The 12,780-nt window shown below is 36.7% G+C and overlaps 1 pseudogene; it reads right to left on the bottom strand.

The window, feature by feature from the left end:
- Window positions 1–1,536: 1,536 nt before the first annotated feature.
- On the bottom strand, window positions 1,537–12,371 carry LOC111880643 (exocyst complex component EXO84C-like; annotated as a pseudogene).
- Between the last annotated feature and the right edge of the window lie 409 nt (window positions 12,372–12,780).

The following is a 12,780-nucleotide window of genomic DNA, read 5'->3' as shown; positions in this document are numbered from 1 at the left end:
CTGATACCAGATTGTTGAGTATGACTTTTTATTTGAGAAACAACAATACTTTTATTAAGACCACTTAAGAAGAACTTACACTTTGAGAGACTGCTACACTTTGCTTCCTTTGAGTGTTTCTTGGATACTTGGATGTTGGGAATGGTTTGGAGCAAATGAGCTCCACACCTATTTATAGATGTTTCCACCTCCCTATAGGAAGTTTCTAGATCTTCCTACAAGATAAATACATTCATGACTATTCTAGAATTTTCTACTATAGTCTATATCTCTAACAAGCTTATATACGTTTCTAGAATGTTCTATAATTTTCTAGATAAGTCTAGGATGTTCTTAGGTCTTCCATGGTCTTCTAGAATGTTCCATAACATTCTAGGGTCTTCCATCTAATTCTATAATATTCTTGAGTCTTCTTGTATCTTCTAGAATATTCCATAGGCTTCCACTATGTTCTAGAATCTTTTAGACCACTGTAGAAAATTATAACATATTTTTGATAAAGGGATAAACTCCATTAGGCTAGTGAGGACCTTCAGCATAGTCAAGATGCCACTTTTTAATGAATGATCAAAATTTTAATTTTGCTCCTAGTAATTTAGAGATATAAATTTAAATATTTGTTAATTAATTAGTAATTTCATTAAAATTTACAAATGTTCACATACACAAGTAGTATAGTTTATTGTAAATTATATCAAAAGGATAAAACTAGATAAATAATCATATGGTTTGATGAAATAAGCATAAATTATAGTCCAACTTCAACATTTGAAAGAAAAAAAATAGAAATTTTCCTTTACTCAAAGTAGGAAGATAGACATTGTGCCTAATTATATGTAGGGATGTTATTCAGTTTAGAACCGGAAACCAAATTTTACCAAAGTTAGGAACAGAAACTGGACTGGTTATACGAATACAAAACCGGTTTGAGTATTAACTAGTAGGACCAAAAAATATAGGCAAATTACATTGGAACCGACAAGAACCGGTTTTGACTTCTAGAACTAGAAAAATCGGGCTTTTGTTAAAAAAGATATTTTCAAGGGTTATATGGTATTTTTTTTTAACTCAGGGGCAGGGGCTGTTTGGTACTCTTTTTTTAAAACTGAGGCAGTTTTCATGTTTAATCTTTTTGCATTACTTAGCCGAGGGGTTGTTTACATGGACAATTATGTGGTACTTGCTTAACTTTTGTTTTAATCCTTTATATGCACTAGTACAAAAAGCGTTTAATGATGCAATTAAATTGATTATTTAGTGCGGGTGTTGAACTGCATCAATTTTTTTTAGAATGGCAAATCTATACTACTCCTAAAGTACTCCTAAAACCATCTATGTCTCCAATTAGACTTAAACTCTCAACCTCTAGGAGGGAGGGCAACACCCAATACCGCTGGGCTAGAAGCCCTTTGGTATCAAAAAACACCTCTATTTAATGATGCGGTTTCAAAACCACACAAAAAAATAATCAAACCCACCCCAAAAAATATTCCTGAAAAATAGCCAAAACCGCACCATTTAATAAGAACCGCACCATTAAACATCATCATCTTCCTTGCAGAACTCTGGATCATAAAACCATGTCTCATCAACTACAACTTCAGGAGGTTTCGAACCAATTCTTCCTGTAAAAAGAGTGAAGTATTCGGGTATCAGCTAAAGCTTTAAAAATGTCATTTAGGTTAAGCTCCACCTGTTATAGCCACAAGATGAATTAAGATAAATTCCTTATTCAATGCAATGAGATTAGCTTTTGTTGCTAGTTTCTTGATACGAGATGAAAGTAAATACATACGGTACACAAAGTTGCAAGACAGAGTACAAACATATATACCCACTTGCTAATACAACCAAGCAAATATTATATAGGCAGTCTCCATGTTGACAGTCTACAACATCAAAAATAAAACTACTTACTACAAAAAAAAAAGTCGTTACTTTTTCTGCCACCACACCACCGGAACATCCACTGCCTGCTGTCTTCACTTGAAAAACATCACCACCACTATTAATTAAAAATAAGGAAGAAGAAAAGAAGTGATAACATTATGGAAATGTATGTACTAAAGGAGTAAAATAGCTGAACACTTGGTGGGCAAGATTTAAAAGAAGATAAAGGAATATCCACCTGTTGCCATCTTCACCGGAAACCCATCCCCACCACTCTACCACTCTGAACAAAATAAAATAAAAAAAGGAAAAAGAAAAGATGTTGTAACTGTGGCAAGAATTAAAAACATGAGGGAGGAACTTACCAAGTTGTCATCATCCAGAAGGATGGATGGATGGAAGAATCACAAAGATGAAAGTATAATTGTTTCTTGGATGAGTAGAACATCGGACAAACAAACAACAATAATGCTTCTATCATCATTATATACTTATAAAGCTAACATTTTTTCTTGAATCTCATGCATTTGAAACTCCCATTCATTTTTCCTTTAACCACATTCATTTGAAACTCCCATGACTTTTCAATTTCTTTCTAATAATGATTATAAGTTAGTTAATAAGCTTAAATAAATATAAAACCTTAAGTGTAATCATATATAAACTAAATTTCAATATTAAAAGAATATATTTTTTTCTACTTATAAAGTTATGTTTTTAACATTTAACATATTATACTTAATTTATTAGGTCTAATATGTTGTTGTATGTAAACTATTATCATTTTAAAGCTACAACTTTTGAACAATTTGTATAAAATACTTAAATTGTTATTTTAAATACAACCTTACAAGATCAACTTAAATATAAATTTTAGTTTAACTTAAACAACCTAAAGAATATTTTGTAAATAGTTAAAAATGATAAATTGTAATGTCTTTCTAATAATGATTATAAGTTGGTTAATAAGGTTAAATAAGTATCAAACCTAAAGTGTAATGAATTAACCAACTTATAATCATTATTAGAAAGACACTACAATATATTAAATGGTGCCGGCATTTAATGGTGTGTCTTTATAATATATTGATTAATGGTGCCGGCATTTAATGGTGTGTCTTTATAATGTTTAATGGTACGGTTTTCAACTAAAGTATCAATAATGCACCATAAAAAAAAAACCAATCACACCATTAAATGCTTTCTTTGCTAGCGGTGGCGGTCATTTTCGAGAAGTTGTGTATTGCATGACTACAAGTTACAAATGTATTCCTCATGACAAACTATGAAAAGACATTGTTAGTTACCAAACTAAAGGTAAGGATTTAATAGTGCAAAATAAAGGTAATGAATAAAATAGATTTTCCAACATTTGGTGTGTTTCTAAGCATTCCATTTTAATTTGTAGTTTTATAAAATATGGAATTCCGAGGAAGCTAGTTTGGTGAACAACTTCAGTAATCATGCGCGTCTTGACCAAGGGATACCAAAACTATGCATGGTGAATGAGCTTGATGATGAAAGCTTGCTGCTTGTAGCCTCAAATATGTTTACCTTTTTCCTATTGTTATTATCTCATGCTTACTGATATAGTTTGTTTAATATTAACCAGAAAGGTTACCCTCACTATGCGGGGGCCAGAAGCTTTCAATGTTGTTTCCGAATCAATAAATATGACAGACGTAGAAAGTGCAAGGATGACAAGCCCGGACTTTGCCCCGGACCGTTTTGTTCATGTTTTTATGAAAAAGAATGTAAAAGTTTTGACTGCAAGGACTGGAAGTGTCAAAATGGCTAAAGAATTAAAGTTGTAGGAATTAGCAAGTTTTTAGAAAAGGGATCAAAGTTGTCGAACCGTTAAAGTTTTGTGGCCACACTTTAAATATTAAAAGGTTCCTAAATAGAAAAGGGATCAAAGTTGTCAAACCGTTAAAGTTTTGTGGCTAAACTTTAAATATTAAAAGGTTCCTAAAAAATTTAAAAATATTGATTATAAGGACCAAAAGTGTCAAAACGGCTAAAAAATTAGGACCAAAGTTGTCAAACCGTTAAAGTTTTGTGGCCAAACTTTAAATATTAAAAGGTTCCTAAATAGAAAAGGGATCAAAGTTGTCAAACCGTTAAAATTTTGTGGCCAAACTTTAAATATTAAAAGGTTCCTAAAAAATATAAAAATATCGATTACAAGGACCAAAAGTGTCAAAATGGCTAAAAAATGAGGACCAAAGTTGTCAAACCGTTAAAGTTTTGTGGCCAAACTTTAAATATTAAAAGGTTCCTAAATAGAAAATGGATCAAAGTTGTCAAACCGTTAAAGTTTTGTGGCCAAACTTTAAATATTAAAAGACTCCTAAAAAATGTAAAAATATCCATTACAATGACCAAAAGTGTCAAAATGGCTAAAAAATAGGACCAAAGTTGCCAAAGTATAGGGACCAATTCTGCCAAAAAAAACATAAAGTCCAGGGACTAAAATGGACAAAAATTGTGGAAGTTCACTATTCATAAGAAATAATTTCCATAATATATATAATAATATTATTTTCCTAATTAATACAGCGATCGAAATGTGCATATATGGAAAGATTACACTTTCAGGGGTAAACAGAAACTTGTAACTTACGAACCGAGTAAGCCCATGATTGTTGGAACCATACCCGAAAACCAATTAAGCCCAAATCTTAAAAATGGGAACTGTACCGGAATTGTTTATATGGTCCTAACCGGGTTCTGTTTTGATCCAGTTTTTCAGTCCAAATGCTCATCGTTAATTACATGTATTAACAAATATTACCTAAATGTAAAGAACTCAAATAAATAACAAAAAATAGCTTGAAGTTAGAACTAACAAAAACATCATTTTTCTCATTCTTCACATTTGTGCATTTTGTAAGTTAAAATAACACTAAATCATGTTCTTATTAAGTTCATTAAATAATCATGTTTGTAGACTAAATCATGTTGTTATTAACTCCATACACATTACACAATCAATAACTACCGGAAAATAAAAAGACAAATTAGAAATGGACTATAGATTAAACACCAATATATAATAAAATTTTATGAGCCAAGAATATTATATACAGTACCAACAATTAACTTTTTGCAATTAAAACGGCCATTATAATTATTTAATATCTTCTTAATCAAAATCCCATGTGGCATCAAAATTTATATGCATTTGAAATGCCTTAAGAATGTCTAGCCTAAAAAAATAATTCAAAGTGTCATCTATCCGTTAACCTCGTCACCTTTAGGAGTATGATCAAGCAGGACACTTCCTAATCTTCGCTTTCAACTGAATCACTATCAGACCAATCACTTGTAACATGAGGAAACTTGATATTTGATGGAAAAATGAAACCTTTTGCTTCCAAACGAGATACAATCTACAAATAGTTTAATACAACAAAAATTTAGAATCAGCTATATAAGAATACTTGAGACAAGTTTATGTAAGAATAATCAATGAAGTACTAGTACTATACTAAAGCTAATGATCATATGATTTTTACAAAGACATAAATTGTCAAAGTAAAAGAAAGTCTACCTCAGAACAGAAACCTTCAATTTTAAGCTCCTTGACATGGTGAAGATTTAGTGTAAACCTTTTTAGCATCTCTTCTTCCTATTTATCATATGTTGTCTCCCAATGGCCAGTCCTTTTAAAATCTAACTTAGCTTCAACTAAAGAAGACATACTTAACAAAAAAAGTTACACAACACCAACTCACGTTCGATTGTTAGTGATAAAATATTAGGAGCATTGATTTCAACGGAAACTCTTCATATTCATCCACTACTAGAAACTTGAGTTTCAGCTACGGATTCAGAGAGGGATTTATTCTGTAGCAAAATTTTGGCTTATAGAGAGGGAATTGCGAGAGATCTGCGATGGTTTAAACAAGTATTTTATTTATTCAATATATAGCACATTAGAGAGGGTTCAGCGAGGGATAAGCTACGGATCTTACAAGTATTTATCGACGCACCCTTATTCCTCGGTGATCGGTGGAAAACTAAGTCATTTGGCGAGGGTTCAACGAGGGAAAAAAATCGTCGACTTTTTGCCATCTGGTATGTGTTTAGCGAGAGAATACCGACGGAGCATACACACGTTATGTTTTTTTAGTTGACGATCTCTCGCAGAAATTGGCGAATCCAATTCCAGTTTCACAGAGTTTGTGTAAGTTTCCGTCCCTCCCAAACCCGCTTTATCACTCCAACTGAACACGCATAACTCTCGAGTTTCAGCTTAACCTAATCTCACCCTCTCCGTTCAAACATATGACGACACCATGGACCATTGCAACTTCCCAATCCGACAACCTCCACATTTTTAAAATCTAAAATTATTCTTCGTTAACTTCCAATTAAGGTAAATCTCTTGATTTTATTTGCTTTAGTCATATATTAGGTTAGGTTTGGTTCAATTGCACACTTTATTACATTAGGGTTTAGTTTCTCCATTTTTTTTCCTTTTTTAATCGTCATTCACTACAAGAAATCCAGCCTTTAGCGGCGACATTGACTTTTAGCGGCGACATATTGAAAAGTCGCCGCTAAAGGCCAACGTCGCTGCTATTGGTGTCGCCGCTAAAGGTTTATGACACGGATCCACACTTTGACGTTCTGGTAAACAAGAACCGTCCGATCGTATTTCTAATCCAACAGCTGGGGTACTCGTGGAACACACAAAATCAATACCGGCGACTTTTGTCGCCGCTAAAGACCTATAAATGTCGTCGCTAAAGATCGAAAAATGACACGACAATAATTCCCTCCGAAGTGCCGCCGCTATTGATACTATGTCGCCGCTAAATACCAAAACGTCGCTGTAACATCCCGAAATATCAAGAGTAGAGTTGAAGGGCTAAAAGAGTAGATTGGAAAAGAGGAACTCGGCGAGTAGGGTCGCGAATTGGTCGCGTGTTAAGTGGCCGACTCGGCGAGTCAGAGGCTGGACTCGGCGAGTAGGCGCTGAGTGGAGAAAACCCTAATTCTCGGGGTTGAGCCCTATATAAAGAACATAACATTCATTCCCCCAGCCTCTTTACTCATCCTCAAGTCTAGAAACCCTAACCTTCGTGTGTGAGTGGATCAAGTTGCATTTGGAAGCTTGGAGAAGCAATTGTTGAGGAAATATTGAAGGGTAGGAGGCTTGGAGCAAGGGGCTTTGCTTGGATTCGAGTTTCATTGCTGTTGGGGCGTTCTTTTGAGGTATTATCTCGTTCTTGGGCTATTACTCATATAGATTCATCATTTTGGGGTTTATGGGAGCTCATCTTTGTATGTTTTGGAGTTTGGAGGTTAGATCTGAGGTTGCTACCTCAGATCTGGAGTGGTGATGGTCCAAATATGCATAAAGTCCCTGTGTTTGAGTGTCTAGTGAGGCCATCATGTCCCAAACCTTAGCCCTAGAGTGTAAAAGGCCTAGATCTCTTTGGATTCACGTAAAGTTTGCCACTTTACGTGATGGATGGGTTGGAGGAGGCTAGATCTTTGTTTTGGATCAATTGCATGACCTAGAATGCTTCTGTATGGATTCAGACCGGTGGTACTCAGCGAGTCACATGGGTAGACTCGACGAGTTGCTTGAAGATGAGCTGAAACTCGACGAGTTGGAAGAACAACTCGGCGAGTTGGATGAAGATGGCCTGGAACTCGACGAGTTGGAAGAACAACTCGGTGAGTAGGTTGAAGATAGCCTTAGACTCAACGAGTCTGTTCTTGGACTCGGCGAGTCTTGTCGGAGAGTCCCAATCTTTTCTGGTTGAGCCGTGAATCGGTGAGTCAGGGGGATGACTCGGTGAGTTGTATGTGAGTGGACTTAGAGTTATTGAACTCGGCGAGTCTCGGGGTGACTCGGCGAGTTGAGTCGCGGATTGGGGAATTTCTGAGCATGGGGACTCGGCGAGTCATCGGGTTGACTCGACGAGTAGAGTCAGTCAGGGGTTGACTTTGACCAAGGGTTGACCAGTGGTTTCCAGGGGCAGTTTGGTAATTGTTGGATATTGTTTTGAGAACAGTGCCTTGGTGGTTGTACAGTGGTGGAGATCGTATCAGTGATCGGAGCAGCTTGCTTTATCTGTTCAGTCAACAGTTTCGAGGTGAGTTATCCTCACTATATCAACAGGGTCTAAGGCACCAAGGCCGGCCCTTATCGGATTGAGATCCGGGTATTTGTTGTTATGTTATTGCTTGATATGTTGCATCCTGGTAGCTAGGATGGTATGTGTTAGAGACTTGGTTGAGATCGGTATCCTAAGATGTAGGGTGATGCTATGCTAGTGACCGGTTAGGTCGGTATCCTGGTTAGGATGATGATATGTTATGTGATCTGTTTGATCGGCTTGTTGACTGTGAACTGTTATATGTTTGTATGTTTATGTGCACATGGTTGTTTGGACTGGAGTTGGGTTGAGGCGGGTCCTGCTTTGTGCTGTAGGCCAAGATACCTAGGGCGGACCGGTTGTCCCGAAGGCCCAGCGAGCGGTCCGGATAGGCTGTAGGCCCCAAGAGGGCGGACCAGACGTGCCGAGGCTCGGAGAGTAGACCAGGCCGACTGAAGGCCCGGTGCGGGCGGACCAGTCATACTGTAGATTCAGAGAGTGGACCAGGTGGATTGAAGGCCCGGTGAGGGCGGACCAATCACACTGCAGACTCAAGGTTTATGACTAGACTCAGAGCTCAGAGGGTGGACCAGGTTGACTGTTGGCCGGTGCGGCGGACCAGTCACACAGTAGACCCGGAGTGCATGGCTGTTCTGTGATCGGATATGTTATGGCATGTTATGCGTGTATGGTATATGTGATTGGTATTTTGGGGATATCTCACTAAGCTTTTGGGCTTACAGTTGTGGTTTTATGTTTTTCAGGTTCTTCAGGAGACCGTGGCAAGGCGAAGGCGTGATCGTACCGTTCCTCGTGTTTATGTTGTGATGAGAGTCTGGGAATACTTAAAATAAATTGTATTGAAAACATTTTTGTAATAACTTTAACGGAATCGGGTTGTTTTTTTGAAAATTTTAAATTGGTTGAAATTTTTGGTCGTTACAAGTTGGTATCAGAGCCTTGGTTTGAGTGAATTGGAGAAACACTCGTGTGACTCTAGTCTCAAATCGAGGAGAGTTTTCAAAAGAGAATTTAAAATGGTTTTCAAAATGAGTAAAGGAGGACGCGGAGGTACGATCAGCCGAAGCCAGTAAGTAACCCCAAAATACCATGCATGTTATTTGTTTTTGAGCTTTGATAGAACAACATGCTAGTGTTAGGCTAGGGATCTTCGGGATTTCATGATAATGCTGCCTGATTGTGATGCATGTAGCCTAGGGTTCCTTGTGGGAGATTCCCAGTGTTCCTCTAGTGGTGAGGGTTGAGCGCTTGTTTGTATGTTTTCGCTAGGGTGTTGTGGTAGTACTTCATACAAATATGGGTAGGTGTGGAAGGTAGTATGGGCCCGTACTACTGAAAGCACAGGACCCATACGCGTATCAGGGAAACCATGACCTCTAGGGTTGGGTTGAGAGAGTTGGTTCCCGGGATAGTGGGAAGTATCTGAGTCTTTGTGGTGATTTTTTTTCAGTATGGAGATTCCGATGCATGCTGGGAGTGGATCCGGGTCAGGATCGGGAGCAGGAGAGGGAGTTCCAGGCGGGTCAGCACCGCCCGAGGTTATTGGTCAGATGAGCACATGCGAGTTGGATGCGAGGATTCGTGAGATCCTGCGTGATGAGATTGCTGCGTTGTTCCGGGCTGAGTTGCCGGAGCTGTTTGGGTCGATTAAGACCGCCATGGTTGAGTATTTTGATGAGCGCTATGCAACTCTCACAGAGACGGCTGCCGTGGCGGCTACAGCGGCTGTAGTAGCGGTAGGGGGAGGAGCTGGTCGGGGCTTTCAGTATCAGGACTTCGATAATACGAAGCCTCCACAAGCTCTGTAACAAGCCCAACAATATGAAATTATCACATTTTTTATTCCCTTAAGAAATAATTATATTTGTGTTTTTATTCAAATTATCCCCAGGTTGCACTGCATCATAAGTATAAATAATAGAACTTAATATAACACATCTTACTTTAACTAAATCAGATTCAAGAAACATAAATAAAAAATGTGATAATTTTGGTTACTTTACATACTATTTGTTTCACAGGTGCTTGTCCTTTTGTGTATGACAAACACTTCTATACTTATTTTTGTAGATAGATCAACAGAAGGGTGACTCTAATGGCAGCTCTACTTATGTAATCAAGGTGTATCAAAAATTCTAAATGGCTTTTCATTTCTTTTGTTCTTGCTAATTTGTAGCATCATCTGTTATGTTTTGAAGGTGGAACTGTTCGTAGATAAGAATCTTATTGGTGCCAACTTGCATGACAAGTAAGATCCTTATGCAATCGTCACTTGTGGTACAGAAAAGCACTTTAGGTAACATTTATAGCAAGATTTGGTCGATTTCAATTAAGAATCTCACTGGTTGCTTCTGTTTTATAGAAATGGTCATTTTTACTAATGTTGATCTGCAACTAAATGGTTCCTGGTAGAAGAAATCCAATGTGGGGAGAAGAATTGGATTTTTCTATGGATGAACTTCCTGTAAAGGTAAGCTTAGCTGTTATCCACACAACAATTTACACAAATAGCAATGTACTTATGTTGGTTTGTTTATTATAGCATCTATACTTTCTTATATTTGAAAAAAAACTAGCCAATTATAGCAATGTCATCCAAATACAAAAACAACTTTGAATGTTATAACTGGGTATATTTTTAAAAGTATAATTACTTAAATACCCTTATTACCTTTGTTGGTGTAGCCTTCTCCCTGAGAATGTTCTGATAGCACGAGCAATTATAGATGATGCCATTTGGTGTACATTTCTTGAAGGGTAACCAGCAAAACGCGCGATTTCAACAGTGAAATGTATATCTAGAATCAACTACAATTAAAAAAATGTAGAATTTTTACTCAATATGTTGTTATTTCTTGCATTTAGCCCTTAATTAGTTACCTATTGTAATCCTTGTGGCTGAAGTTTTTCCACTTCATTTTCTAAAACACCCCAAAAATCCTCTTCATTAGACATCACCCACATCACAACAGTTTCAGTTAGCCTTGCAAGCAACACTTTCTGTATCTTTTCTTTCCTAAGTAACACTTCTCCAGCAACTATTGCTAACTGCTGCAGCTTCCCAAATAATGCCTGCATAAACACCACAATTCCCAAAATAAATAAGGGCAAATTTGTAAAACTCAAAAGCATGTAGCTTGTTTAAACAAAATGCTTCCATTAAATTACCTGGAAGGGCAAAGAAGGCAAAGGACTAGAATTCCAACTAACATCATCACCTTCACCACATAAATAAATATTTGCATCAGGGCGTGTTTTCCCATCTCTTGAATATATAAAATTCAACACATATTGTCTACAGAAATGATCTCTAAGCTTATCCAGTGAATGTTGAAGCTGCTTCCTCCATTCCTTATAATCTATCCCACTATTCAATAGAGGGGCAGTATTGTCATTTCCTGCTTCCTTGCTTTCGTTTAAAACACTCCATATTCTTGACATAACCATTGGTAACAGCTCTTCTGCAATAGTAAATGCAGTTCCCAAAAGGGCAAGTTGTTGGGAATCTGTTTCAGCATTAAAAGGTACAACTTCTTATAACTCCACTAAACTGTCATCTTCAGAAGGTTCAGGTAAAGCTTTTATGAGTTCATCCATGTACTGATCAAAAAGTTTTAGAATTCTTGTTAAAATATTTCCTCCAAAGTGTAAGATGACTAGGCGTGTTAGTTGCTCCACTATATCCTATAAAAATCATAAACAAGTAATATAATGAAAGTAAATTTCTATAATAAACAAATCAGTGAAAGTACATTGCTATTTCTTGCATTCAAATAAAGTCACCTCACTTTGACCATGAAGATGAAACGGGTCCCACTATCAACAAGCATCCCATCAGAAGATATAGCAAAAGTAGACAAAGGAGAGGCAAGGCGAGGTGACAATGGGAACATCTCATCATTTCCTGAAAAATCAAAAACTAATTTTCTTGCTCTTCTAAAATTCTATTCAAGAACCTCTTCAATATAAGGCTCTAAAAGCACTAAAGGCACTTTTGACAACTTCAGCACTTTTGAATCACTAAGAGCAGTGATTTAAACTAGCCTGAAAACATACACTTGCAGCATGTAAAGCTAAAACAGTTTCTGAAGAAGGGGCGTTTTCTTTAACCAATTTCACAAATAATTCAATTTCCCTTTCTGCCCATTGAACAAGTCGGTTGTTGTAAAGTAAATCATCTCCAAATATTGTTCCCATTTCTTTTGTTGTTGATGAGATTGTGGAAAATATAATGTTGGATAAAGTGGTGGGAAATGTTTCCGGGTAGCATAGGCAGGATGGGAGAAAGATTTGGATACTTTTTTGGGAAAATGTATTAAAAGCCCAACGAAGTTTCCAAACCATTAAAAAAACCCCAATCATGTTTTTTTGTTCAAAAAAAATCCAACGAACTTAACATTTTGTCTAAAAAGTCCAACAAAGTTCCAAACCGTTCAAAAAATCTCAATTTTGTTTTTTAAAGTTTGTTGGGTTTTTTTTGAACAGTCAAAACATGATTGGAGTTTTTTAAACGTTTTGAAAACTTTGTTGGTCTAACAAGTCATTTTCCCGATACGGTAATAAGCCACGTCATCTGTTTCTCTTATTTGACTTTCAGGAAAGCGTAACTTAGTTGGGCTTTTTAGACAAAATGTTAAGTTTGTTGGGTTTTTTTGAACAGACAAAACATGATTGAGGTTTTTCGAACGGTTTGGAAACTTCGTTGGGCTTGTAAGTCATTTTCCCTACTTTTTTGAAGTCGGGTAGCTTTTGA

Source organism: Lactuca sativa, chromosome 7 (genome assembly GCF_002870075.4).
Source record: "Lactuca sativa cultivar Salinas chromosome 7, Lsat_Salinas_v11, whole genome shotgun sequence".
Lineage (NCBI taxonomy): Eukaryota > Viridiplantae > Streptophyta > Magnoliopsida > Asterales > Asteraceae > Lactuca > Lactuca sativa.
Note: the sequence above shows the minus strand (reverse complement) of the source record. Positions and strands in the feature narration are given on the sequence as shown.